This window comes from Anomaloglossus baeobatrachus, chromosome 4 (genome assembly GCF_048569485.1).
Source record: "Anomaloglossus baeobatrachus isolate aAnoBae1 chromosome 4, aAnoBae1.hap1, whole genome shotgun sequence".
In the NCBI taxonomy this organism is placed as follows: Eukaryota; Metazoa; Chordata; class Amphibia; order Anura; family Aromobatidae; genus Anomaloglossus; species Anomaloglossus baeobatrachus.
The window spans coordinates 159,777,462-159,804,368 of record NC_134356.1 but is presented as its reverse complement, the minus strand read 5'-3'; positions in this window follow the sequence as shown (position 1 = coordinate 159,804,368).

The following is a 26,907-nucleotide window of genomic DNA, read 5'->3' as shown; positions in this document are numbered from 1 at the left end:
AATGGGGGACAACTGATGCCAATCAAGTGGGGGGTGTGTGGCCGAATTAGTGGAAATGAGGGAGACTGTGGTTGGAGTCCCCTCGCTGTGTTTCTAAAAGAGCCAAGATGAACAAGTCATGCCTCACAGAGGATTTTTCTTCCCCTGGGTCATCCAGGGGAGGCGAAAGGCTCGTGTATTTTTGAGAGTGCTTCATGCAAAGTATCTTTTTCATTTTGAAAATGGGGGTAAACTGATGCCAGTCAAGTGGGGTGTGTGTGGCCCAATTAGTGGAAACGAGGGAGACTGTGGTTGGAGTCCCCTCGCTGTGTTTCTAAAAGAACCAAGATGAACAAGTCATGCCTCACAGAGGACTTTTCTTCCCCTGGGTCATCCAGGGGAGATGAAAGGCACGTGTATTTTTGAGAGTGCTTCATGCAAAGCATCTTTTTCATTTTGAAAATGGGGGGCAACTGATGCCAGTCAAGTGGGGGGTGTGTGGCCCAATTAGTGGAAACGAGAGAGACTGTGGTTGGAGTCCCCTCGCTGTGTTTCTAAAAGAACCAAGATGAACAAGTCATGCCTCACAGAGGACTTTTCTTCCCCAGGGTCATCCAGGGGAGGCGAAAGGCACATGTATTTTTGAGAGTGCTTCATGCAAAGCATCTTTTTCATTTTGAAAATGGGGGACAACTGAAGCCAGTCAAGTGGGTGTGTTTGGCACAATTAGTGGAAACGAGGGAGACTGTGGTTGGAGTCCCCTCGCTGTGTTTCTAAAAGAACCAAGATGAACAACTCATGCCTCACAGAGGACTTTTCTTCCCCTGTGTCATCCAGGGGAGGCGAAAGGCACGTGTATTTTTGAGAGTGCTTCATGCAAAGCATCTTTTTCATTTTGAAAATGGGGGTCAACTGATGCCAGTCAAGTGGTGTGTGTGTGGCCCAATTAGTGGAAATGAGGGAGACTGTGGTTGGAGTCCCCTCGCTATGTTTCTAAAAGAACCAAGATGAACAAGTCATGCCTCACAGAGGACTTTTCTTCCCCTTTGTCATCCAGGGGAGGCGAAAGGCACGTGTATTTTTGAGAGTGCTTCATGCAAAGCATCTTTTTCATTTTGAAAATGGGGGTCAACTGATGCCAGTCAAGTGGGGTGTGTGGCCCAATTAGTGGAAACGAGGGAGACTGTGGTTGGAGTCCCCTCGCTGTGTTTCTAATAGAACCAAGATGATTAAGTCAATGCTCACAGAGGATTTTTCTTCCCCTGGGTCATCCAAAGGAGGCGAAAGGCACGTGTATTTTTGAGAGTGCTTCATGCAAAGCATATTTTTCATTTTGAAAATGGGGGACAACTGATGCCAATCAAGTGGGGTGTGTGTGGCCGAATTAGTGGAAACGAGGGAGACTGTGGTTGGAGTCCCCTCGCTGTGTTTCTAAAAGAGCCAAGATAAACAAGTCATGCCTCACAGAGGACTTTTCTTCCCCTGGGTCATCCAGGGGAGGCGAAAGGCTCGTGTATTTTTGAGTGCTTCATGCAAAGCATCTTTTTCATTTTGAAAAAGGGGGTAAACTGATGCCAGTCAAGTGGGGTGTGTGTGGCCCAATTAGTGGAAACGAGGGAGACTGTGGTTGGAGTCCCCTCGCTGTGTTTCTAAAAGAACCAAGATGAACAAGTCATGCCTCACAGAGGACTTTTCTTCCCCTGGGTCATCCAGGGGAGATGAAAGGCACGTGTATTTTTGAGAGTGCTTCATGCAAAGCATCTTTTTCATTTTGAAAATGGGGGTCAACTGAAGCCAGTCAAGTGGGTGTGTGTGGCACAATTAGTGGAAACGAGGGAGACTGTGGTTGGAGTCCCCTCGCTGTGTTTCTAAAAGAACCAAGATGAACAACTCATGCCTCACAGAGGACTTTTCTTCCCCTGTGTCATCCAGGGGAGGCGAAAGGCACGTGTATTTTTGAGAGTGCTTCATGCAAAGCATCTTTTTCATTTTGAAAATGGGGGTCAACTGATGCCAGTCAAGTGGGGTGTGTGTGGCCCAATTTGTGGAAATGAGGGAGACTGTGGTTGGAGTCCCCTCGCTGTGTTTCTAAAAGAACCAAGATGAACAAGTCATGCCTCACAGAGGACTTTTCTTCCCCTTTGTCATCCAGGAGAGGCGAAAGGCACGTGTATTTTTGAGAGTGCTTCATGCAAAGCATCTTTTTCATTTTGAAAATGGGGGTCAACTGATGCCAGTCAAGTGGGGTGTGTGTGGCCCAATTAGTGGAAACGAGGGAGACTGTGGTTGGAGTCCCCTCGCTGTGTTTCTAATAGAACCAAGATGAACAAGTCATGGCTCACAGAGGATTTTTCTTCCCCTGGGTCATCCAGGAGAGGCGAAAGGCACGTGTATATTTGAGAGTGCTTCATGCAAAGTGTCGCGGGCGGAGGGGACGCTGCGCTCGCTAACGCTCGGGTCCGGCGCTGCGGCTGCTGCTCGGTGGCTCGAGCGGGGGGGCCGGATTCGGAAACTCGAGCTGCGCCACTCACCCGTGAGTGAAAAGAGGGTGGTTTGTTTGGGGATTTAGTCCGTGACACCACCCACGGCTTGTGGTGGTGAAGATGGGCGTCACCGCACCTGGTGACGGGGATCCCGGGAGCGATTGTAGGGAGCAGCTTAGATGTTGTTTTCCCCTTCTGTGGGTAGGGGTTGGTGGTCCTGGGGCTGTGATGGGGAGGCAGGGTCGGTGAGGTGCAGGGTTGCAGGGACAGCGCGGCGCGGTGCCAGATGGCACGGGTGTACTCAGTTAGCAAAAGATGCACAAAGTCTCCGGTAAACCAAACGGCTGAATGGACGGGTCCCGCAGCCGGCTGCAGTGTCTCTCCCCAGACAGGTGATGGCGGCTGTCTTTCCCTGCACCTTTGTGTACTGTCTTGACTACGATGGGTTCCCAACGGTAGCCCGCTCCCCAGTGTATGGATGCCGGAGGAGTCCGTTGTGCCCGCAAGCACTGGCCCTTGGGTCTCTAGCCTGTGGCGGTGGCTGTATACCTTCACGGTGCGGACGGTTGCCTTCTAACGGGTCTTTGGTTGTTAGGAAACTCCTGGGGCTCCGGTCACTATCGGATTTGACCTTTGTCGGCGACTCCAAGCCTGGTCGGGGTCCGAAGGCCCTGCCTGTGTGCTTAACTTCACTCCGCTCCCCGGTTCGGTACCGGTGGGCCACCGCCCAACCCCGGTCCTACGGTTCCGCGTTGATCCACCACTCCTGCAGATGGCCACCACCGTCTGCCAACCTTGCTGTCAGTGCCTGGGCCACAAACCCAGACACTCTCCACTTTCCTCCTCTCCTAAAACTGAACTCTTCTGTCACTTTTCCCGCCTCCAGGCCTGTGAACTCCTCGGTGGGTGGGGCCATCCACCTGGCTCTGCCCACCTGGTGTGTACATCAGACCCTGGAGGGAGGAAACAAGGGTTTTGTGTCTCTCTAATGTAACTGTCTGGGGGGTGGGGGTGTGTGAGTGTTGTGCCCGTGACGACCTGGCTAGTCCAGGGCGCCACATTCCCCCTTGGTAAAATGCAGACCGTCCGTAGGCTCCCCATCCATCACCGGTTTTATTTATTTTTTTTTCACTTCGGCTAGGGGTGAGTTTGACGTGGTCCAGTGCGACCAACTCCAGCGGTTGATGGGTAATGATTGGTCATAGAGGGGCCTTCTGGCTGGCTTCGTCCCTTCTTCTCAGTGCACAGGGACCACACTTTCGGCACCAGGCCTCTACAGACTCCCGCATCCCACTCCAATAGAACCGCTCTCTCAATAGCATCTCCAGCTTCTGCCACCTAAAGTGCCCGGCACCGTCATGGTAAGCTCATAGAACTGTGGGCACGTTAGCCTGGGGAACCACCAGCTGGTGAACCTTCTCATGAGTCTTCGGGTTGATCAGTTCCCGATACAGTTTCCCCTGGCACAGATGCAGCCGGGCTCGTTCTTTCCACAGCCGTTGGGCCTCGGGAGGAGCAGCAGGGGCCATTCCAGCAGAGCCTTGTTCAACCATAGTCTTGATCAATTGGATGGCAGGCGCTTGGTCTTGGGCTTCTCTCCAACCCTGACTGGGTAGCGGGTCCAAGCTCACCTGTTGCTGCTTGACATGCAACTTCTCGACTGGTGGCCGGTGGAATGCGGGCAACTCGATTTCTTCGAGATTATCGTCTTCTGACCCCTCATCCGGCAGGTGGGGTATCCGGGATAGCGTGTCAGCGTTGGTGTTCTTGCCGCCGGCTCGGTACTTGATCGTGAAGTCATAGTTAGACAGCCTGGCCACCCACCGCTGCTCCAACGTGCCCAGCTTGGCCGTGTCCAGATGGGTTAACGGATTATTGTCCGTATAGGCGGTGAACTTGGCTGCTGCGAGGTAATGGCGGAACTGCTCGGTAATGGCCCACACCAGGGCTAGGAACTCAAGCTTGAAGGAGCTGTAATTCTCGGGGTTCCTTTCCGTGGGCTGGAGTTTTCTGTTGGCATAGGCGATCACCTTCTCTCGCCCGTCCTGGACCTGAGACAGGACTGCTCCCAAGCCCACATTGCTGGCATCGGTGTAGAGGACGAACGGGAGGCTGTAGTCGGGGTACGCCAGGATCTCCTCTCCCATCAAGGCTGTCTTCAGCTGGTGAAAGGACTCCTCATGCTTCTTCTCCCACACAAACGGTGTTCCAGGAGACCTGCCACCCTTGGTCTGTCCCACGAGGAGGTCTTGCATGGGGGCGGCCATCTTCGTGTATCCCTTAATGAAGCGGCGATCGTAGCCCACCAGGCCCAGGAACTGTCTCACCTCTCTCACTGTGGTCGGCCTCGGCCAGTCCTGAATGGCAGTGATCTTTTCGGGATCTGGCGCCCACCACATGTCCGAGGTACTGCACCCTGGGTTTCAGTAAGTGGCACTTAGAGGGCTTCAGTTTCATCCCATATTTGGCTAGGGACGCGAACACTTCAGCCAGATGTTCCAGGTGGGCCTCGTACGTCTGGGAATACACGATCACATCGTCCAGGTACAGTAGGACCGTTTCGAAATTGAGATGTCTCAGGCAACACTCCATGAGCCGTTGGAAGGTTCCAGGGGCATTGCACAGCCCGAACGGCATGCTGTTAAACTCGCAGAGCCCCATGGGAGTGGCGAATGCAGTCTTCTCATGGTCCTCGGGTGCAACCGCTACCTGCCAGTACCCGCTAGTAAGGTCAAGGGTAGAGAAGAAGTTAGCAGTTCTCAGTGCAGCTAGCGACTCTTCGATACGGGGGAGAGGATAGGCATCTTTATGCGTGATCTGGTTGATCTTCCGGTAATCCACACACATTCTCATGGTGCCGTCCTTCTTTACCACCACCAGTGGGGCTGCCCAGGGACTACAACTATCCCTAATGACCCCTGCCTCCTTTATGTTCCTCAACATGTCTTTGGCGCATTGATAGTGCGCTGGCGGAATGGGCCTATACCTTTCTTTGATGGATGGATGTAGGCCTTTAGGGATATGGTGTTGAACCCCCTTAATGCTCCCGAAATCTAACGGGTGTTTGCTGAAAACCTGTTCATACGCCTGCACCACCCTGTATACCCCCTCTTTGTGATGCATGGGTGTGGCGTCAGTGCTTACGTGTAGTTTCTGGCACCACTCCTCTAACTGTTCAGGGGGTGTATGGTTACTGGCAGGGGATGCTGAGGTAGGAGGGACGGCTTCGTGAATGGCGTGAGGGTCTAGGGTGAGAAACTTGGCAAGGGTAGCGTAACGGGGGAGCCTGACTTCCTCCTTTCCACAATTCAGCACTCTTACAGGCACTCTCCCCTTTTTAACGTCAACCACCCCTCTGGCTGCCATCACCGTGGGCCAGTGCTCAGAAGGCGTGGGTTCCACCATCGCCGGGTAGTCGTGCCCCTGGGGGCCTACTGCTGCCCTGCACCAAATCATCATCTCACTTCTGGGTGGCACTACCAAGGGGGCCACATCCATCACCCTTACTCCACCAATCTCTCCACCCGTTGAATTCACTTGTTGCCGATATAGGAGGGCCCGGATCTCACGCTGCACAGCCCTCTGTCGGCCTCCTCCTGCTGTGGCGGCTAACTGTTGCAACAAACTCAGCACCTCATTCATACAATGCTCCATCACATTGGTCCCTAGAATTACTTTTGGGTTATGGTCACTGGGTTCATTCATCACCACAATCATTCCTTGGTGTTTTAGCTACGCACGTCCCACGGTCAGGGTCACTTGTTTGTATCCCACTTGGGTTAGAGGGAGTCCATTGGCCATGACAAGGGTCAGGCTATCATCAGAGGGGGCAAGTTCGTCAGTACCCCAATGCTGCTGGTACAGTGAATATGGTATAGTGGTTACCTGTGATCCTGTGTCCAATAGAGCCATGAGCGGGATGCCGTCCACTGCCAGAGGGATGATGGGGCGAGCTCCGACGTACTGGTCTCGCCAGTCGGGGGGCCATTGGTGTCTACTCCTGAGGATTGGCCCTTGGCCCCAGGGGTTGCTCGTTTAACGGGCATCGCCTAGAGTAGTGGCCAGGCTTGCTGCACCTGTAACAAATAGGAGACCCATACTGCGAGTCATTGGTCCTTCTCCGCTGCATCCAGGGGACGTCCTCCGGGCTGTCGACGAGCTGTATCCTCACTGGGGGCTTGACTCTCGTTGGAAGCTGGAGTGCGGCGAGGATCTTGGATAGGTCTCCATCCATGCGATGGACCTGGGCAGCTAGCGCCTTCATCATCCCGACGGGTGCTGCAGGGGCCGGTAGACCCGGGAGAGGAGGTGCCACCGTGATGGGAGGGGTTTCAGCCGGCCATGGGGCCGTCTCAGGAGCGTCTGGTGTTGGGGCCTGCAGGGCCTTGATGGCCCGCTCCTTCAATACTGCAAAGTCCAGATTGGGGTGTTCCAGGGCCCACAGCTGTAGCTCCTTGCGGTCTTCTGTAGAACCCAGCCCTTGCAAGAATTGTTCCACTAGCATCTTATTGCTGTCCGCATCATTAATAGTGTCCAGCTTCAGCGTACGGAGGACTTTTTTCAGGCGCAGGGCATAGTCTCTTATATTATCCGTAGGCCGCTGTCGACACTGATAAAACTGCATCCGCAATCCTGCTTCCGTGCGGGTCTCAAAAGCGATTTGGAGTTTTTCCAGGTCTCCGTCTCCTGCTCAGCCGCGCCGGTTAGCTGCCCTAGCACTACCGCTGCCCGTTGCCTGTCAGTCAAGGGATATAAATCGAGGACCGGGCTAATCTTTTTCCGGAACACCTGCAAAGCATCAGGTTTCCCATCGTACTGCGGCAGCCAGGTAGCACCAGGCACGTAGTGCAGGGAGAACGGCATCACCTGGGCGACTGCTGGACCCACGGCCTTCCCTGCTCTTGCGGCCGGAGCACGGGCTACCCCGTTTTCATCTGTGGGCGCCGCTGCGGCTGCGGCTGCGACCGCCACTCCTCCAACGGCTCCGTCGGGCGCAGACATAGTTTTCCTGTCCCCCCTTGGTTCTTTCTAGCATTTCCTCTTTGGGGGGCGGGGCTTCGCATTCGCGCCTTCGCTGCTCGGGGAAGACGCTCGAGCGGGAAATCTTCGCACAAAGATGGTGGCACTTCAAATTTTTCGGCCGTACGCCGCCGGCGGGGACTGCAAGGCGCACTTCTACTGGTAGGTAAACTGGTTGTATCCTGTCGCGGGCAGAGGGGCGCACTCGCTACGCTCAGGTCCAGGGGCTTCTGCTGCTGCTCGGTGGCTCGAGCGGTGGGCCGGACCCGGGGACTCGAGCAGCACTCCTCACCCGTGAGTGAAAAGGGATGGTTTGTTTGGGGAGATATTTCGTGGCGCCTCCCACGGGACGTGGTGATGATGGCACCACCGCTGCTGGTGACGGGGATCCCGGGAGCGATGGTAGGGAGCAGCTAGGGTGTTGTCCCCTCCATGGGTAGAGGTTGGTGTTCCCGGGGCCCGGTGATGATGTGGGGAGGCTGGATGGCTGGGGTGCAGGGTTGCAGGGGCAGCGCGGCGCGGTGCCGGATGGCACTGGTGTACTCACTCAGACAGAAAGCCACAAAGTCTCTGGTAAACCAAACGGCCGGATGGACGGGTCCCGCAGCCGGCTGCAGTGTCTTTGCTCTCCCCGGACAGGTGATGGTGGCTGTCTTTCCCTGCACCTGTGTAGAATGTGTCGACTCCGATGGTTTCCCAACGGTAGTCCGCTCCCCGGCGTATTGGTACCGTAGGAGCCCTTTTGCCCGCAGGTGCTGGCCCTTGGATCTCTAGCCTGTGGCGGTGGCTGTATATCCTCACGGTGTGGACTGTTGCCTTCTAGCAGGACTTGGGTGTTAGGGAACCCCTGGGGTTCCGGTCACTCTCGGATTTTACCGTTGTCGGCGGCTCCAAGCCTAGTTGGGGTCTTATGGCCCTGCCTGTGTGCTTAACTTCACTCCGCTCCCCGGTTCGGTACCGGTGGGCCACCGCCCAACCCCGGTCCTACGGTTCCGCAGAGATCCGCTAACTCCTGCAGACAGCCACCACTGTCTGCCGACCTTGCTGTCAGTACCTGGGCTCCTACCCAGGCACACGCAGACGTTTTACTCCTCTCACTTTCACCTCCAGAACTCATCTGACTCCTTTTCCCGCCTCCAGGCCTGTGAACTCCTCGGTGGGTGGGGCCAACCGCTTGGCCCCGCCCCACCTGGTGTGGACATCAGCCCCTGGAGGGAGGCAACAAGGGTTTTTTGTTTTGTTTTTATTTGTTTTTTTGTTTTTTTGTTTTTAAGGGTTTTTTGTTGACTGGTGTAACTATCCAGGGAAGGGGGTGTGTGTGGTGTTATGTCTGTGACTACCTGGCTAGTCCAGGGCGTCACACTTCCAGTGGCCATTAGACAGAACCCCAATGTACACGGTCTGAGCATTTGAGACAGGGAATTTAAGACAGCTATATATGCAGATGACCTCCTGCTCTATGCGTCCCAACCTTTGATCACATTCCCTTCACTACTAAAAGAATTCGAACGATTTGGAAATTTGAGCAATTTTAAAATAAACTATTCCAAAACAGAAGCGCTAAACATCTCCCTTAAAATAGAGGAAGTTGCCCTACTGAAAGAAAAGTTCCCGTTTCGATGGCAGGCATCCTCAATAAAATATTCAGGGGTAACGATCCCATCTAATTTGGGGACACTTTATTCCTTGAATTACCAAGTCTTATTAAACAGAACCCTAAAAGATATGGAAGAGTACAACAAACGACCCCTTTCATGGTTCGGTCGCGTAAACACATTCATACTACCACGATTCCTTTACATCTTTCAGGCGATACCTATAAATCTCCCTCCGGCCTTCTTTAAGACATTGAGGTCCGTACTGGTTCGCTTTGTGTGGAAAGGGGGAAAACCAAGGATCAAATATCAGACTTTGATACGACCCAAACAGAGGGGGGGAGGCGGATTGCCGGATTGCCGGATTTACGTACCTATCACCGTGCTGTCCTGGTGGCTAGGTTGTTAGACTGGCGTTTTCACCGGGAGACCAAGCAGTGGGTGGCACTAGAGCAACTTCATTCCCCAGTTCTGCTTGGGGCACTTCCCTGGCTATTACTAAAAGAGTTGGAGGATGTAAGGAGGCAGGTGGAGCCGGGTGGGATTTTGCTCAGAGAGACAATGGAGACATGGGAGGCCACAAAGCTGAAAAGCGGCCTGATTAGCTCGCCCACTCCTTTGGTGCCTTTGTTCGGCAATCGGGGCTTCCCTCCGGGGTGTACGGTGGAGAGATTTCTGGGATGGCAACGGAGTTCGGATATCAGACTGGGACAGATATTACAGGGCAGATACTTGCCCCCTTTTGAAGACCTTCAGGCCGCGTTCCCGGGGCTGAGATTGAGGTGGAATATATACAACTTCACTCCTTTGTGCAATCTTGGCTGGGTGGGAAGAGGCCCCCCTCTCCGGATACGTCCACCCCATTCGAACACTTATTCCTGCAGAGTTCGCCTCCGACGCACCAGATCTCCCTCATCTGCGATATGATGATCAGGAACCTCTATTCTGAGGACCCCAGCTTCATTGGAAGATGGGAATCAGAATTAGGTTTCAGCCTTACTGAGGATGAAAAACGAAAGGCGTATGTGTTCTCCCACAAGATCTCAGTAGCATGCAATGCCCAGGAAAAGAGCTTTAAGCTACTGGCAAGATGGTATCAATGCCCGGTCAACCTCCATACAGCCTTCCCTATGGTCCCGGAGGAGTGTTGGCGCTGTGGCTCAGACAAAGGTACGCTGCCACACATTTGGTGGGGATGTAACAAACTATCCAACTTTTGGACTCAGGTGTTTGTGACCTACAACCAAATGGCTGGAGAAAGCGTAACTCCTTCCATTAAGATCACCCTCCTTTCTATTTTACCCAGTTCACTGGGATACCAAAAGAAGCGCCTGTTGCGTTTTTTTTTTATTGCGGCCAGAGCAGTCATTCCACGACACTGGAGGACCACAGTGACCCCCAAATAGGGGAATGGCTGACAGAGCTAATGCATCTTTGTCACATGGAGGAACTCTCCTCTTTGGTATCGGGCACAAATGAGAAGCTTACCAAACTATGGCAGCTGTGGATACTGTTCAAGGAGTCTCCTGCATTCAGGAGCCTGTTCTAGTGACAGTGCACAAACAATGCCCCTCTTACCTTCCTCCCACAACCCCCTGTATAAGTCCCCTTCTTCTCCCCTCTCTTTCTTTTCTGCTATCTACTCACTCTATATCTTGACCACTTTCCTAGTAAGGTTCTTCATATAAACAGGCGGGTCTAGCCCTTGGAAAGTAAAAGGTGACAAACAGTAACCTATGAATATGTAATAGTCACAGATAACCTATCAAAACACAGGTGGAAGTATATGTTTGTCAGTAATGTATTATGTAGATTATATAAACACCAAGGGTAGCGGCCCACCTACGAAACTTGAAGTGGCTAATATTCTCATTTTTTTTCTCTGTATGCTTGTTATGTTTAATATGTTTCTTTTATGGAAATCTTTAATAAAAACTGATTGGTTAAAAAAAAAAAAAAGATGGTGGCCTCAGACCTTGTATTGACTACTGTGAACTTAATGCTATTACTGTAAAGAATCAGTACCCTCTGCCACTCATCCCCGATCTCTTTAACCAGCTCATAGGAGCCCGGTGGTTCACCAAGCTGGATCTCAGGGGAGCATATAACCCTATCCGCATCAGAGAAGGAGATGAGTGGAAAACAGCATTTAACACTCCAGAGGGACACTATGAGTACTTGGTAATGCCTTTTGGGTTAAGTAATGCGCCGGCTGTCTTTCAGAACTTTGTTAATGACATTTTCAGAGATATTTGTGGTCAATATGTGGTGGTTTATCTGGATGACATCCTGATTTATTCTCCTGATGCTACTTCACATGTCCAACATGTTCGCACTGTGCTCCAGAGACTCAGGGAGTACTCCCTATTTGCTAAATATGAGAAATGTGTTTTTTTTGAGGAAGAGGTTAATTTCCTGGGTTATATTCTGTCTGCAGAAGGCTTCCGCATGGATCCCTCTAAGCTTCAACCGATTAAGGAGTGGGTGCAACCCAAGTCTCTGAAAGCCTTGCAGCGTTTCCTTGGGTTTGCTAATTATTATCGCAAATTTATTAGAGATTTTTCCATAATTGCCAAACCCCTCACCGATTTGACTAAAAAGGGGGCTGATGTGGTTAATTGGAAGCCAGAGGCGATCCATGCCTTCTCTACATTAAATGAATGTTTTTCCTCAGACCTGATTCTGGTTCAGCCTGACCTTATGCGTCCGTTTATTGTAGAAGTCGATGCATCCGAGGTTGGAGTGGGAGCGGTGCTATCACAAGGTACTCCGTCTCTCACTCAGCTTCGTCCTTGTGCCTTCTTTTCCCGCAAGTTTTCTCCCACAGAGAGAAATTATGACATTGGTAATCGTGAGCTGTTGGCAATTAAAATGGGCCTTCAAGGAATGGCGCCACTTCATCGAAGGCGCGAAACATAAGCTCACATTCATCACAGACCATAAGAACCTCACTTATCTGGAATCTGCTAAGAGACACAATCCTAGGCAAGCTAGGTGGGCATTGTTCTTCTCCAGATTTGATTTTGTAGTAACATTCCGGCCCGGTACTAAGAACACAAAAGCTGATGCACTTTCCCGTAGCTTCTGTCCCTCTCAGTCTGAAAACTCTGAACCAGTTCATATTTTAGCTAAAGGCATTATTATGTCATCTGTTTCCTTAGATTTGATAGAAGAGGTCCAAAATACCCAAGACAAAGCTCCTGAAACCACACCAGACCATAAACTGTTTGTCGCCCGCTCACTTCACCTACGGGTACTCCAGGAATCCCACAATTCTGTGCTTGCAGGTCACCATGGTATAAGCAATACCCTCCGACTAGTAACCAGGAATTTTTGGTGGCCAACTGTAGCGAAAGATTTTAAGGAATATGTACTGGCTTGTGAAACTTGTGCTCTAGGCAAGGCACCCCGTACCCGCTCTGCCGGATTTCTCCAGTCCCTACCTACTCCAGTAAGCCCTTGGACACACCCCTCCATGGACTTCATCACTGATCTTCCACCCTCAGAAGGGAAGACTTGAATCTGGGTAGTAGTGGATAGATTTAGCAAACAGTGTCATTTTGTTCCTCTGTCCGGATTACCCAATTCTGAAACTCTTAGCAAGTTGTTTATTCGGCATATTGTGCGGTTACACGGGGTTCCGGAAAATATTGTTTCTGACCAAGGAACACAGTTCGTCTCGAAATTCTGGAGGGCGTTTTGTAAAAAGATCAATATAGAGTTATCTTTTTCATCTGCCTACCACCCAGAGACCAATGGTCAGACTGAACGTTCCAAGCAAACCCTTGAACAATATCTCCGGTGTTATGTGTCTGACCGTCAGTCTGACTGGGTGGAATTTCTGCCGCTAGCTGAGTTTGCCATCAATAATCAGTATCAGGAATCCATCCAGACTACCCCCTTTTTCTGCAATTTAGGGTTGCATCCACGCTTTGGTTCTTTTTCTTCCGCTGTGGTGGATACTCCTGAGGCTGAAACAACTGTGGATAAACTGAAGGCTATCTGGTCTGAGGTGAAAGAGAACTTGAAGAAGGCAAAGGTTGGTCAAGCCTCCTCTGCTAATAAGAGACTGTGAGGTAAATCCGGAGATATGACGATAAATCATGATATTCAAGTATGTCAGGAAGCCCTCTCCTGGTGTCACCCCCCCTTTCCTTCACACAACTGGTTTAGCAACAAATTCCATGGCCATGTCCTGTGATATGGAAATTAGGTGGCTTTAGGACAATGGACACAGGATGACTCCCTGCCGTCACCCTGTAGTAGGAGCTGCTAGCTAGTTAGCAAGGCTATGGAAATAGCCAGACAGAACGACTAAAGTAAAAAATGGTTCATATCTCGCAAGCCATATTTCCGATAAATATGGCAACCATAAAAATGGTGTCTCCGCATGTGGACGATGCCGGCACCCCCTTTTTATGGGAGCAGGACATTGGGAAATGCCCCAGGCGTGATATCAGCCAATGGGGAACTGGCAGACAGGTCATGAGTCCCCTCGTTCTGTAGCTAAATTCATAACTGTCACAATGAGAGCATTGGCGTCCGCCTACGACGCTCCCAGGCAAAGTTATGGCCAATATCCCCTTTGCTGGATAATTCTGATCCATGCAGGGGGAGTGGCAGTGCTTCCCTGTGAGGTCACTAAGGTAGGAGGGGACCTGGATTTGGCCAGGTTGATAACCCTACTTCGGCCATTTTCCAGCGTTCTTCTGCTCGGGGGCCTGGTTGGGAAAGACCTGTGAGGGAGTTCCTGGAAACCTGGTCTACAGCGCCCCCCTGTGGCCAGACGCAACAAGGTAACTGCTGGAACTGTGTATGCCTGTTTGTAACCCATGCTTTGATTGTAACTGTACTCTGACATATGTATATTCTGTAGATTCCCTATTGTATATATTGTAGTTTCTAGTGTGCTTTAGGCTGATTAAATTATATAATTAATCTTGGGCTGTTCTGTTATCTCGATCTTGAATCCCACGTCTGTGTGTTCGGCTAATAGTTACCGTAAATCGGTTGGTGGCAGCGAATTGTGCCAAGGATTATTGTGGGGAGGCCAGTGAGATTCGGGGAGATTTTATATATTCCGCCCGCGGAGGTCGGGGGAATATATACCTTACTCTCACCGGGGACCCTTCAATAATCGGCATAAGTAGTATAGCGGCCTCCTTGCTTATGGTCGGGCAATTCCATAATTGGCCTGACTATAAGAGGGGCGCTAGAGAGCGCGTCACGTGCTCTGTCTGTCGGTCGGGAGGTATAAAGGAGGGGTGACCCCCACTTGTTACCCCCCGATTGTGACGTACTGGTAGCCAGCGCGGGGGATTTCTGAGTGACCCCCCCGGTGGTTTGTGACATATTGGTGGCATAGCGGTGGGATCGAGATAATAGTGTGTGTGAGTGTGAGACCCATACTCCCAGACACTAAAGACTGCCTGCAGCAGCTGTGGCTGCTGGGGTCTTCAGACTAGCTCAACACTAGAGTGTCAGAGTGCAGATACTGTAAGGTGTGTGGGGGCATCAGGTGTCAGTTCTGTGTCAGTGACCAAAAGTCTGCAAGAATGGCTGATGGCACCAGGAGCAGAGCTATGCAACTGGCCAATGCTAAGGCAGGAGCCGAAGAGAGGGAGGACGGTGCTGTGGACAGCAATGAGGAGGTTGCCCACGAGTCCTCCAGGAGCTCGACGCCAGAAAACCGTTCTGCCGAGGACATTGCGCAACCTGGCACTGCTGGACAAGATGAGGAGGAGCTCACCCAAGGTTCCTCAACGAGCCAGATGCCAGCCCTCCGCTCTGAAAGGGACAGTGAATCGCCTAGCTCTGCAGCGTGCCGCAGATCACCACGTGCCATTCCACCGAGCCTGGGAGGCTCGGATAGCCTTCTTCAAATGGCTATGGCCCTTCTCCAGGCTGGAGACCAGAAGGGCTACAAGGAACTCCTGGCAGAGCGCAGGGCAGAGCGGCACGCAGAGCGTGAGGCTGCGGAGCGAGAGCGGCAGGCAGCGCGTGAAGAGCGAGAGCGACAGGCAGACCGTGACTACCAGCTGCAGCTAGCTCAGCTCCGGCCCTCATCAGCCACATGTGACCTTCGAGACACCAAACTTCCAAAGGTCCGTGTTGAGGACTTCCCAGTGCTGGAGAAGGATGGAGACTTGGACTCTTTCTTGACTGCTTTTGAACGGACTTGCTTGCAGCACCATCTGGACAAGGACCAGTGGGCCAAATACCTGACCCCCCGTTTAAGGGGTAAGGCCCTGGATGTCCTTGGGGACTTGCCTGCTGAGGCAGATCAGGGCTACGACGCCATCAAGCGGGCCCTGATCCAACAGTACAACCTCACTCCAGAGTCCTACCGCAAGAAGTTCCGGAGCCTACAGAAGGGACCAAAGGACTCCTGGGCTGACCATCGGCGGGCACTTGCCCGAGCTGCCGACCACTGGACCCAAGGCCTGCAGCTTTCCACCGGACCGGAGATCCTGGACTTGTTCATCACGGAGCAACTCTTGTGGAACTGCCCTGAGGATCTCCGCCAGTTCATCCGAGACCAGAAGCCAAAGGGGTCCACGGCTACAGCTGCCCTTGCCGATGACTACACCAACAACCGGGCCCCTGAGGCCAGGAGAGCGGCCACCAGCAGCACCTGGAGAGGGGGTAAGATGAATTCTGCGACTGCCCCACCTGCCCCTAGACTGCAGGGGGTGTCCCCCTCAACTCCCCTCTCCAGGCCCGTGGCAGAGCCAAGACGGTGCCACCAGTGCAACCTACCTGGACACTTCAAGGCCATGTGCCCTCAGCGTCCCAAGGCCCCGGCTCCGTCCCCGTCCCAAGGGCCGCCCAAGGTGTATTGTGTGGGTGGGGGTGGTGGTAGGTCCCTGGACAGCTTCCAACCTGTCACCGTCGGCCGGTCTGTGACCATAGGACTGCGAGACAGCGCCTCGGAGGTGACTCTGGTGCGGCCTGAGATGGTGTCCCCCCAAGACTTGATCCCTGGAAAAACCCTCGCTGTCTCCGGGATTGGAGGCACTGACCCGGCGCTGCCTGTTGCTGACATTTATGTGGACTGGGGCGCAGGGCGAGGGGTGAGGGAGGTGGGGGTAACTGATCGGATCCCTGCAAACGTGCTACTTGGGACAGATTTGGGGCAGATAACCTCCCAGTTTGGGCCCCAACCAAGGGCTGAACCTTCAGCCAGTACTGACATGACTCCTGACAATGTTAATGTGTTATCTATGAATGATGTAAGGGAGGAGGGAGTGAACTCTGATATTTCTGCTTGCACAGACACCATAGACACACACGCAGCTGCAGCTGTGACAGGAGGGGAGGGGGTCAGAGAAAGGTGTGACAATGCCTCTACAAGTAACCAGCCTGTGAGCTGGGATCTGCTGCCCTCTGCAGGGATAAGCAGAGAGCAGGGTGCTGCAGGGGGAGGACCAGTGTGTGGGGTGGGGGCTACCACAGCAAATGTGGGGTCCCCAGAGATTTCACAGCGGGGTTCTGTTGCTGCAGGAGGGGAACAGGCAGGTGAGATTGGGGCCGGTCCAGGAGCGGAAGTGCTCCCAGGTAAGATCTCGGTGCATGGTTCCCCCACAACCGGGGTGTCAGGAAGCCAGGTAGGTCTGCCTGAACCGGCGACTTGGTCAGGAACGGAGGAGGAGCAGGCACGACCCACGGTCGCAGCGGCTGTGGCCGCTGTCACCCGCAGTGGGAGTGCTGGAAGCCAAGGGGCCTCCCGGAGGTCCGATAGCTCTTCCCCTTCTGACCAAGTGGCAGCCGAGTCAGGTGGAGGCCAGGACACAGGTCCCGGGGTACTGACTGAAGATGTGACAGTCTCGTCGATTCTGGCCACATCTAGTCAGGGGTTTCAGGCAGCGTTAGAAGCTGACGACAGCCTGAAAGCTCTTAAGGAGCAGGCGGCACAGCCTCCCTCGGACTCGGACCCGGAGCGAGTGGTCTGGGACCAAGGACGGCTGTACCGGGCCACGGTCCAGCAGGGTTCACCGGAGGCGTGGCCCAGGGACCGACAGTTGGTGGTACCCTATCCGTTCCAGACGGAGTTGTTCGGATCGCACATGAGATTCCGATGGCCGGACACCTAGGGATCGCTAAGACCAAGGCCAGGTTAAACCAGCATTTCTACTGGCCAAAAATGGGGGCCGATGTGGCTGCCTACTGCCGTTCGTGTGAAACCTGTCAGAGAGTGGGGAAGGCGGGGCCACGCCCCAAAGCCCCACTGGTATCTCTGCCAATCATCGATGAGCCTTTCAGGAGGGTGGCTGTGGATCTGGTCGGCCCGCTGGCCATCCCCAGCAGCTCCGGGAAACGCTTCATACTGACGGTAGTGGACTATGCCACCCGGTACCCAGAAGCAGTGGCCTTGTCGTCCATTCGGGCTGACAAGGTGGCCACCGCATTGCTGGAGATTTTCTCCCGAGTGGGTTTTCCCCAGGAAATGCTCACTGACCGGGGGACCCAATTCATGTCCCAGCTGATGGAGGCCCTCTGTAAGCAAGTCCAGGTGCGACATCTGGTGGCCAGCCCGTACCATCCACAGACTAATGGCCTGTGCGAGCGGTTTAATGGCACCTTAAAGCAGATGCTTAAGATGTTGGTCGACCCCCATGGGCGTGACTGGGAGCGGTATCTCCCACACCTGTTATTTGCTTACCGGGAGGTTCCACAGGCCTCAACAGGATTCTCACCGTTTGAGCTCCTGTACGGGCGACGTGTGCGGGGCCCCCTGGCTCTGGTGAAAGAGGCTTGGGAAGGGGATTTGGCCACCCCTGGAGTGTCGGTTATCGAGTATGTCATGCGCTTCCGGGACAAAATGCAGGCCTTGACGCAACTGGTACACGACAATATGGCTCAAGCCCAGGCCGATCAGAAGCGTTGGTACGACCAGAACGCTTGTGAGAGGACCTACCAAGTGGGTCAAAAGGTGTGGGTACTGGTCCCCGTACCACAGGACAAGCTTCAGGCGGCCTGGGAAGGCCCATACCTCGTGTACCAGCAGCTCAACCCTGTGACGTACCTGGTCACCCTGGACCCTGCCCGTGGAAGGCGGAAGCCCTTCCATGTGAACATGATGAAGGCACATCATGAGCGGGAGGCATGTGCGCTCCCCGTGTGCAACCTGCCCGAGGAGGGAGAAGCGGAAACCCTCTTGGATATGCTAGCCCAGGTTAGGGCAGGCGGATCCATTGAGGATGTGGAGGTTGGCCACCAGCTCTTGGAAGACCAACGGTCCCAGCTGTGGGTCACCCTCCTCCCCTTCCGGGGGTTGTTTACCAACCAGCCCGGAAGGACTGACTTGGCTGTCCATCACGTGGACACTGGGGATCATCCCCCGATCCGGCGTTCAGCATATCGGGTCTCCCTGGAGGTGCAGCAACACATGCGCCAGGAGATTGACGAGATGCTGAAGCTGGGGGTGATCCAGGCATCCAACAGCGCTTGGGCCTCGCCTGTAGTCCTCGTCCCTAAGAAGGACCGAACCACTCGGTTCTGCGTGGACTACAGGGGGCTCAATGCGGTCACGGTCGCCGATGCGTACCCAATGCCACGCATCGATGACCTGCTCGATCAGTTGGCCGGGGCTCAGTACCTGACCATCATGGATCTGAGCCGGGGATATTGGCAGATCCCCCTGACTCGCAAGGCCAGGGAACGCTCTGCCTTTATTACCCCATTTGGACTGTACGAGTCCACGGTGATGCCATTCGGGATGAGGAATGCCCCTGCCACTTTCCAGCGGATGGTCAACACCCTGCTCAAGGGACTTGAAGGGTACGCGGCCGCGTACCTGGATGACATTGCCGTCTTCAGTCCCACCTGGGAGGACCACCTAGAGCATCTAGCACAGGTGCTCAGGCGGATCCACCGGGCAGGTTTGACCATCAAGCCGGGAAAGTGTCAGCTGGCCATGAGCGAGGTCCAGTACCTCGGTCACCGGGTAGGTGGGAGAACACTGAAGCCCGAGCCTGAGAAAGTGGAGGCCATCGCATCCTGGCCCACCCCCAGGACCAAGAAGCAGGTGATGTCCTTCTTGGGGACCGCTGGGTACTATAGGAGGTTTGTTCCATGCTATAGTAGCCTGGCAAAGCCCTTGACGGACCTCACCAAGAAGAAGCTGCCCTCTGCAGTCGATTGGACAATGGACTGCGAGACAGCCTTCCGGGCCCTAAAGGACGCCCTGTCCAGCCCGCCCGTGCTACAGGCAGCCGACTTCACGCGGCCGTTTGTAGTACAGACCGACGCCAGTGACTTCGGCCTCGGTGCGGTGCTCAGCCAGGTGGACTCTGCGAGCCAAGAGCACCCAGTCTTGTACCTGAGCAGGAAGCTGTTACCAAGGGAAGTTGCCTATTCCACGATGGAGAAGGAGTGCCTGGCCATAGTGTGGGCCCTGCAGCGTCTACAACCCTATCTATACGGGCGCCACTTCATCGTGGAGACGGACCACAATCCCCTCAGCTGGTTGCACACCGTCTCTGGGACGAATGGGCGATTGTTGCGATGGAGCCTTGCGCTCCAGCAATACAACTTCACCATTCGCCACAAAAGGGGCCGTGACCACGGTAACGCAGACGGGCTGTCCCGACAAGGAGAGGTCGCGGACGGGCGCACGGGGGAACACCGGAGTGTGCTGCCCCCTAGCGCCCTCAAAAGGGGGGAGGTGTGAGTTAATCCGGAGATATGACGATAAATCATGATATTCAAGTATGTCAGGAAGCCCTCTCCTGGTGTCACCCCCCCTTTCCTTCACACAACTGGTTTAGCAACAAATTCCATGGCCATGTCCTGTGATATGGAAATTAGGTGGCTTTAGGACAATGGACACAGGATGACTCCCTGCCGTCACCCTGTAGTAGGAGCTGCTAGCTAGTTAGCAAGGCTATGGAAATAGCCAGACAGAACGACTCCAGTAAAAAATGGTTCATATCTCGCAAGCCATATTTCCGATAAATATGGCAACCATAAAAATGGTGTCTCCGCATGTGGACGATGCCGGCACCCCCTTTTTATGGGAGCAGGACATTGGGAAATGCCCCAGGCGTGATATCAGCCAATGGGGAACTGGCAGACAGGTCATGAGTCCCCTCGTTCTGTAGCTAAATTCATTACTGTCACAATGAGAGCATTGGCGTCCGCCTACGACGCTCCCAGGCAAAGTTATGGCCAATATCCCCTTTGCTGGATAATTCTGATCCATGCAGGGGGAGTGGCAGTGCTTCCCTGTGAGGTCACTAAGGTAGGAGGGGACCTGGATTTGGCCAGGTTGATAACCCTACTTCGGCCATTTTCCAGCGTTCTTCTGCTCGGGGGCCTGGTTGGGAAAGACCTGTGAGGGAGTTCCTGGAAACCTGGTCTACAGCGCCCCCCTGTGGCCAGACGCAACAAGGTAACTGCTGGAACTGTGTATGCCTGTTTGTAACCCATGCTTTGATTGTAACTGTACTCTGACATATGTATATTCTGTAGATTCCCTATTGTATATATTGTAGTTTCTAGTGTGCTTTAGGCTGATTAAATTATATAATTAATCTTGGGCTGTTCTGTTATCTCGATCTTGAATCCCACGTCTGTGTGTTCGGCTAATAGTTACCGTAAATCGGTTGGTGGCAGCGAATTGTGCCAAGGATTATTGTGGGGAGGCCAGTGAGATTCGGGGAGATTTTATATATTCCGCCCGCGGAGGTCGGGGGAATATATACCTTACTCTCACCGGGGACCCTTCAATAATCGGCATAAGTAGTATAGCGGCCTCCTTGCTTATGGTCGGGCAATTCCATAATTGGCCTGACTATAAGAGGGGCGCTAGAGAGCGCGTCACGTGCTCTGTCTGTCGGTCGGGAGGTATAAAGGAGGGGTGACCCCCACTTGTTACCCCCCGATTGTGACGTACTGGTAGCCAGCGCGGGGGATTTCTGAGTGACCCCCCGGTGGTTTGTGACAGAGACGTTCCAAGGGCCCTAGCCTTGGAGGTGGGGACAAGGTATGGGTATCAACACGGAATATTAAACTCAAGGTCCCTTCTGCTAAGCTGGGTCCATTTATTGGACCTTCCGAGATAATCGAGGTAATTAATCCCACAGCTTTCCGCCTGCAACTCCCACATCCTTTAAGATATCGACTGTGTTCCATAAGTCCCTCCTAAATTTATATCGTGTCCCCATTCACCCAGTGTCCCCCCTCCTCCTGTTTTGGTTAAAGGTAACTTGGAGTATGAGGTACAGAGAATACTTGTTTCCCGTATTGTCAGAGGGGTGGTACAGTATTTGGTGCATTGGAAGGGTTACGGCCCTGAGGAGAGGTCATGGGTCCCTGCGAGCGATATTCATGCTAAGGGTCTGGTCCGGCGGTTTCACCTCCAATTTCCTCTCAAGCCGGGTTTTGAGGGTCCGGAGGCCCCTCATGGAGGTGGGGGGTACTGTTACGTCACCACTGGAGTCCGCTCCAGTGACTTCTGCTCCGATCGCCAGGCGACGCTGTGTTCCTGCCATGGATGGTGCTGGTGATGGGAGAGGAGTCGATGCCAGCGGCACCGGTGGGCACCGGCTCCGATCATCCCCTGGGCTGGGTTATCTTGGGATCTGCAGTACCACTGGTTGACTGTGGGTGGTGTGTGTCTTCCAGCTGAAGTTGCCAGCGTTCAGCTACAGCCAATGGGAAGAAACCACACCCTTCTTAGTTCCCCTCCTGTCTGCTGTCCTCTGCCAGAGATAGTTCTAATTTCCTGGCTCCTGGTCCGCTCTATTCTGTTTTGTGATTCCTGTGTGATGACTTCTGTGTGTTTTCTGACTACCCTTCTGCCTGCTTTTTTTGTACCTCGCTGCCCGATCCGGATTTGACCTCTGCTACGTTTTCTGATTACTTGCCTGCCAATTCTGATCCTGTTCTGCTATTCCTGGTATGACCCTGCCTGACGACTACTCTCATCGGACTGCAGCCTTCCACAGGTAGTGATCTCCAGGGCCCTGTGTAATTCCAAATCCCTGTATAGGGGTTAAAGGGTTTCAGGGTTCTGGGGGTCCTGCTTGGTGAGTGGCTTCACTCTTGCCTGTCCATTACATCCCATCTGAGTCTGTTGTTCCAGGCAGGCATTACACCAGCCCCCCCACCAGATCTGTATACCTCCAGCCCCCCCACCAGATCTGTATATGTGGCGCCCTGGACAAGCCAGGGGCCACAGAGAACAACACCAACACACCCCACACTCCCGGTAGGCACACCAAAGTCAGACAAAAACCCTTGTTGGCTTCCTCCAGGGGCTGATGTCCACACCAGGGGGTGGAGCCAGGCGGTTGGTCTCCGCCCACCGAGGAGTTCACAGTCCTGGAGGCAGGAAGAGAAAGTCAGTTTAGTTTGGAGGAGAGGAGAGTCTAGTTGTGGAGGAGAAAGTGAGAAGAGGAAAGTGGCAAGTGAGCAGACTGAAGTTGGTCCGGGTGTGTGGCCCGGACAGATCAGCAAGGTTGGCAGACGGTGGTGACCGTCTGCAGGAGAGGCCTATCGGAGTTTACCGCAAGGACCGTGGACGGGCGGTGGCCCGGCGGTACCGGACCGGTACACAAAGAGAAGTCAGCACCATCTGGCAGGGGCTTACGGACCCCGGCAAGGCTAGGAGTCGCCGTGAATTTGTCAAATCCGTTAGCGAAGGGAACCTCCTGGGTTTCCCAGCAGCCAAGTCCAGACAGAAGGCAACAGTCCGACCAGGAGAGGGAGACACCGCCACCGCCAGGGCAACCATTTCCCAGGGCCAGAGCCTGCGGGCAAAAGGGGCTCCTCCGGCCCATATCCAAGCCAGAGAGTGGGTTACCGGTGGGAACCCATCGGAACTATTACACTACAAAGGTGCAGGGAAAGGCAGTCACCATCAACCTGTCGGGAGAAACAACACCGCAGCCGTCTGCGGGACCCGTCCATCCAGCCGTGTGTTTTACCGAAAACTGTGTCCTCATCATTGGCTGAGTGAGTACCACCGTGCCGTGCGGCACAGCGCTGCCCCTGCGACCCTGCACCTCACCAGGCCCCGCAACCCGCCTGCCATCCATTCCCTACCCCTCACCGGGCCCCGGGACATCCAACCCCCTGCCCACGGAGGGGAGAACTAACATCCAAGCTGCTCCCTGACATCGCTCCCGGGATCCCCGTCCAGAGCAGCGGTGATGTCACCAATCTCACCACAACCGTGGGTGGCGTCACGGACAATATCCAATCCCCCAAAATCAAACCCCCTTTTCACTCACGGGCGAGGAGCGCCGCTCGAGGCCCCGGGATCCGGCCCACCGCTCGAGCCACCACCGAGCAGCAGCAGTAGCAGCAGCAGCTGGACCCGAGAGTCTCCATAAGCAGGGAAGGCAGGCCTGAATTTCCGAAGGTCATGACGCCGCAAAACTGTCAAGCCAACATCGGGCTTGACAGCCCTAATCCAAGACCTCATCTGAGAGGTTATGCTTAATACCCTTCTGGCACCACTGCGGAGACCAGGTAACAGACATCTCCTGATTAAAGGGAGCGTGGTCCAGGTATTGAAGTGTATCCAGTGAGTCCGCCCTAAAAACAGGCAAGAGCGGCTCTGAACAAAGTGAACTTTCATGAAGGTCACTTACCACTCTGATGCAGAGGCGGAACTGGGGTAGAAGGAGGAATGATGGCATCTGATCAATCTCCCCTGCAGGCTCTGGGCGTCGGTCCTGCTGGAGTTTAGACTCCACTAATTGGACCAGGTGCCGATCCTCCCAGAGTATCACATGAGCTAGTATACCCGTCCGCATTGAGGCATGCAATCACACTGCCCCAACTGCTTGCCAGCCTGCGCTGTGTGGTAGGAGCAGAACTGGAGGTTGCCTCAGGGAACCCCCTTTTTTTTTTGAATGACATGAATGCTCACATCTAAAGGGTTATCAGTCATTTTAGCGCGACCGACAAGAGCCATATGAGTGCAGCAACTGCCAGCAACCAGCTCTGTCTGTCTGCAGCAGAGGCAGGTCCAGTTTGTTTTCTTTCAGGGTGATCGATAGACGCTCAAGGCTTCTACATCCACTTGGTGGGTGGTCTGCGAAGCCACTTCTTCGCCTGCTCGGCTTGTGGTAGGTATGTGCCTGTAGGTCTGAAAGTTCACTGCACAAGGGCGATGACATCTCCTGGGCTGCAAGATCGTATGTCACCATTGAGCGGCTTGTCAGGGGCCACGTGATCTTCCCCTTTCACTCGCTATAGGCACTATAAGTTGGCCTTATCCTTACTGGCTTCACCTGGGGAGCTCGGTTCTGTGATTTCCCCCCCTTGGCTTATTCCTCTATCTATGTAATTCTCTCGTGGTGCTGTCATGGGTGCTGGAAAAATACGTAATTACTTACCGGTAATGTGTTTTTTCTGAACCCATGACAGCACCCTTACATTCCCTCCCTGCATGTGGATAATTGGCTGTTTTTTAGCTGCATGGGGTTCATGTTGGTGCTGGTTATGTTATAATGTTGTTTCCTCCGGAGGTCCTTTCATGCTCTGTAAACCAACTGACGCGGGGAGAGGTACCGCCCCTTTTTATCCTGGAGGTTTCCTGTCCTTGAAGGGCGGATTGAAGGGGATCCGCCCTTCAAGGACAGGAAACCTCCAGGATAAAAAGGGGCGGTACCTCTCCCCGCATCAGTTGGTTTACAGAGCATGAAAGGACCTCCGGAGGAAACAACATTATAACATAACCAGCACCAACATGAACCCCGTGCAGCTAAAAAACAGCCAATTATCCACATGCAGGGAGGGAATGTAAGGGTGCTGTCATGGGTTCAGAAAAAACACATTACCGGTAAGTAATTACGTATTTTTCCAGCACCCATGACAGCACCACGAGAGAATTACATAGATAGAGGAATAAGCCAAGGGGGGGAAAATCACAGAACCGAGCTCCCCAGGTGAAGCCAGCAAGAATAAGGCCAACTTATAGTGCCTATAGCGCGTGAAAGGGGAAGATCACGTGGCCCCTGACAAGCTGTTCAATGGTGACATACGATCTTGCAGCCCAGGAGATGTCATCGCCCTTGTGCAGTGAACTGTCAGACCTACAGGCACATACCTACCACAAGCCGAGCAGGCGAAGAAGTGGCTTCGCAGATCCAATCACCAAGTGGATGTAGAAGCCTTGAGCGTCGAGCGATCACCCTGAAAGAAAACAAACCGGACCTGCCTCTGCTGCAGACAGATATTCCATAAGGAACCGCTAAGGGCCAGGCAATGCCCCCCCTTCCCCTTCCTGATCTTGCCGACTATCCCAAAGGATGGAGGAACAATTCCCTTTTGAATGAAGAAAACATGACGTACTATCAGGAAGCAAGGAGGGGCAGGCGTCAGGACACCTTATCCTTGAAAGCTGAGGAATGGTGGAACTAAGATAGGGCCTGGAAGTCACTAACCCTATAAGCTGATGTGAAGGTGTCAGGATTGGAAGTCTGTTTCAGAGACAGAGTAGTGAATGACATGGACTCCAAGTGATCAATGGGGCTTTGTCAGGGCAGATAGGACGAGAATAAGGCCCCAAGGGGGCAAGATACATTGCGCAGAGGGCTAGACCATACCCGAACGAACCAGGAGTCCAGCGGACTCCAGACAGGACACAATGGTACCAGGTTGCAAGGGCCCATATTAGAACTCTTAGGGAACGGAATGACAGACCCAGTGTCAACCCCTTCCAGAAAAACGCTAAGATTACCGCAACCGTCGTCGGTGCATCAGGGCTCACCCTTGGAAGACAAGAATATTGTCCAGGCCCCCCAGCCCTTCATTTTTTGTTTTGTAACTGGTTTACCACTCCGAAGAAGAGTAGGTACAAGAACAAGAGAAAACCCTGATTCGTAAGGTGACCTTTCAAAAAAGACCACACGGTAAGATGCCAAATGCCCGACAGGGGGTGAAGACCTGGAACCTGAGTGAGGAGGACCAGTAGGACCCCCGGCCTGGAGAACGACAAGTTACCAGGGAATAGAATCATGGTAAATCTGGCAAAAAATGGCGCTATCAGGAGCATCACAGCCCTGTTCTCCAGGAGCATGAAAGGATCTCCAGAGGAAACAACATTATAACATAACCAGCACCAACATGAACCCCGTGCAGCTAAAAAACAGTCAATTATCCACATGCAGGGAGGGAAGGTAAGGGTGCCGTCATGGGTTCAGAAAAAACACATGTACCTACTCTTCTTCGGAGTAGCACACCTCCTCCGCCCGCGACATATACCCCCAGCCCCCCTCATCAGATCTGTATACCCCTAGCCCCCTCACCAGATCTGTATGCCCCCAGCCCACCCACCAGATCTGTATGGCCCCAGCCCCCCCACCAGATCTGTATGCCCCCAGCCCGCCCCCCCACCAGATCTGTATGCCCCAGCCCCCCACCAGATCTGTATGCCCCAGCCCCCCCCACCAGATCTGTATGCCCCAAGCTCCCCCCACCAGATCTGTATGCCCCCAGCTCCTCCCACCATATCTGTATGCCGCCAGCCCCCCCACCAGATTTGTATGCCTCTGTGACGCCCTGGGCAAGCCAGGGGTCACAGGTCATAACACCACACGCACCCCACATTCCCTGCAGGTACGCCAGCTAACCTACAAATCCTTCTTGCCTTCCTCCAGGGGCTGGTGTTCACACCAGGGGGTGGAGCCAGGCGGTTGGTGTCCGCCCACCAAGGAGTACACAGCTCTGGAGGCAGGAAGAACCAGGCAGTTTAGCCCAGGCAGGGCTCGAGTGAAGATTAGCTCAGGGGGAGCTTGAGTGAGGAGTAGGAGGTGAACAGAGTGTAGCTCAGGAGGGAGCTAGAGTGAAGTGAAACAACAGTAAAAGTGACAGAA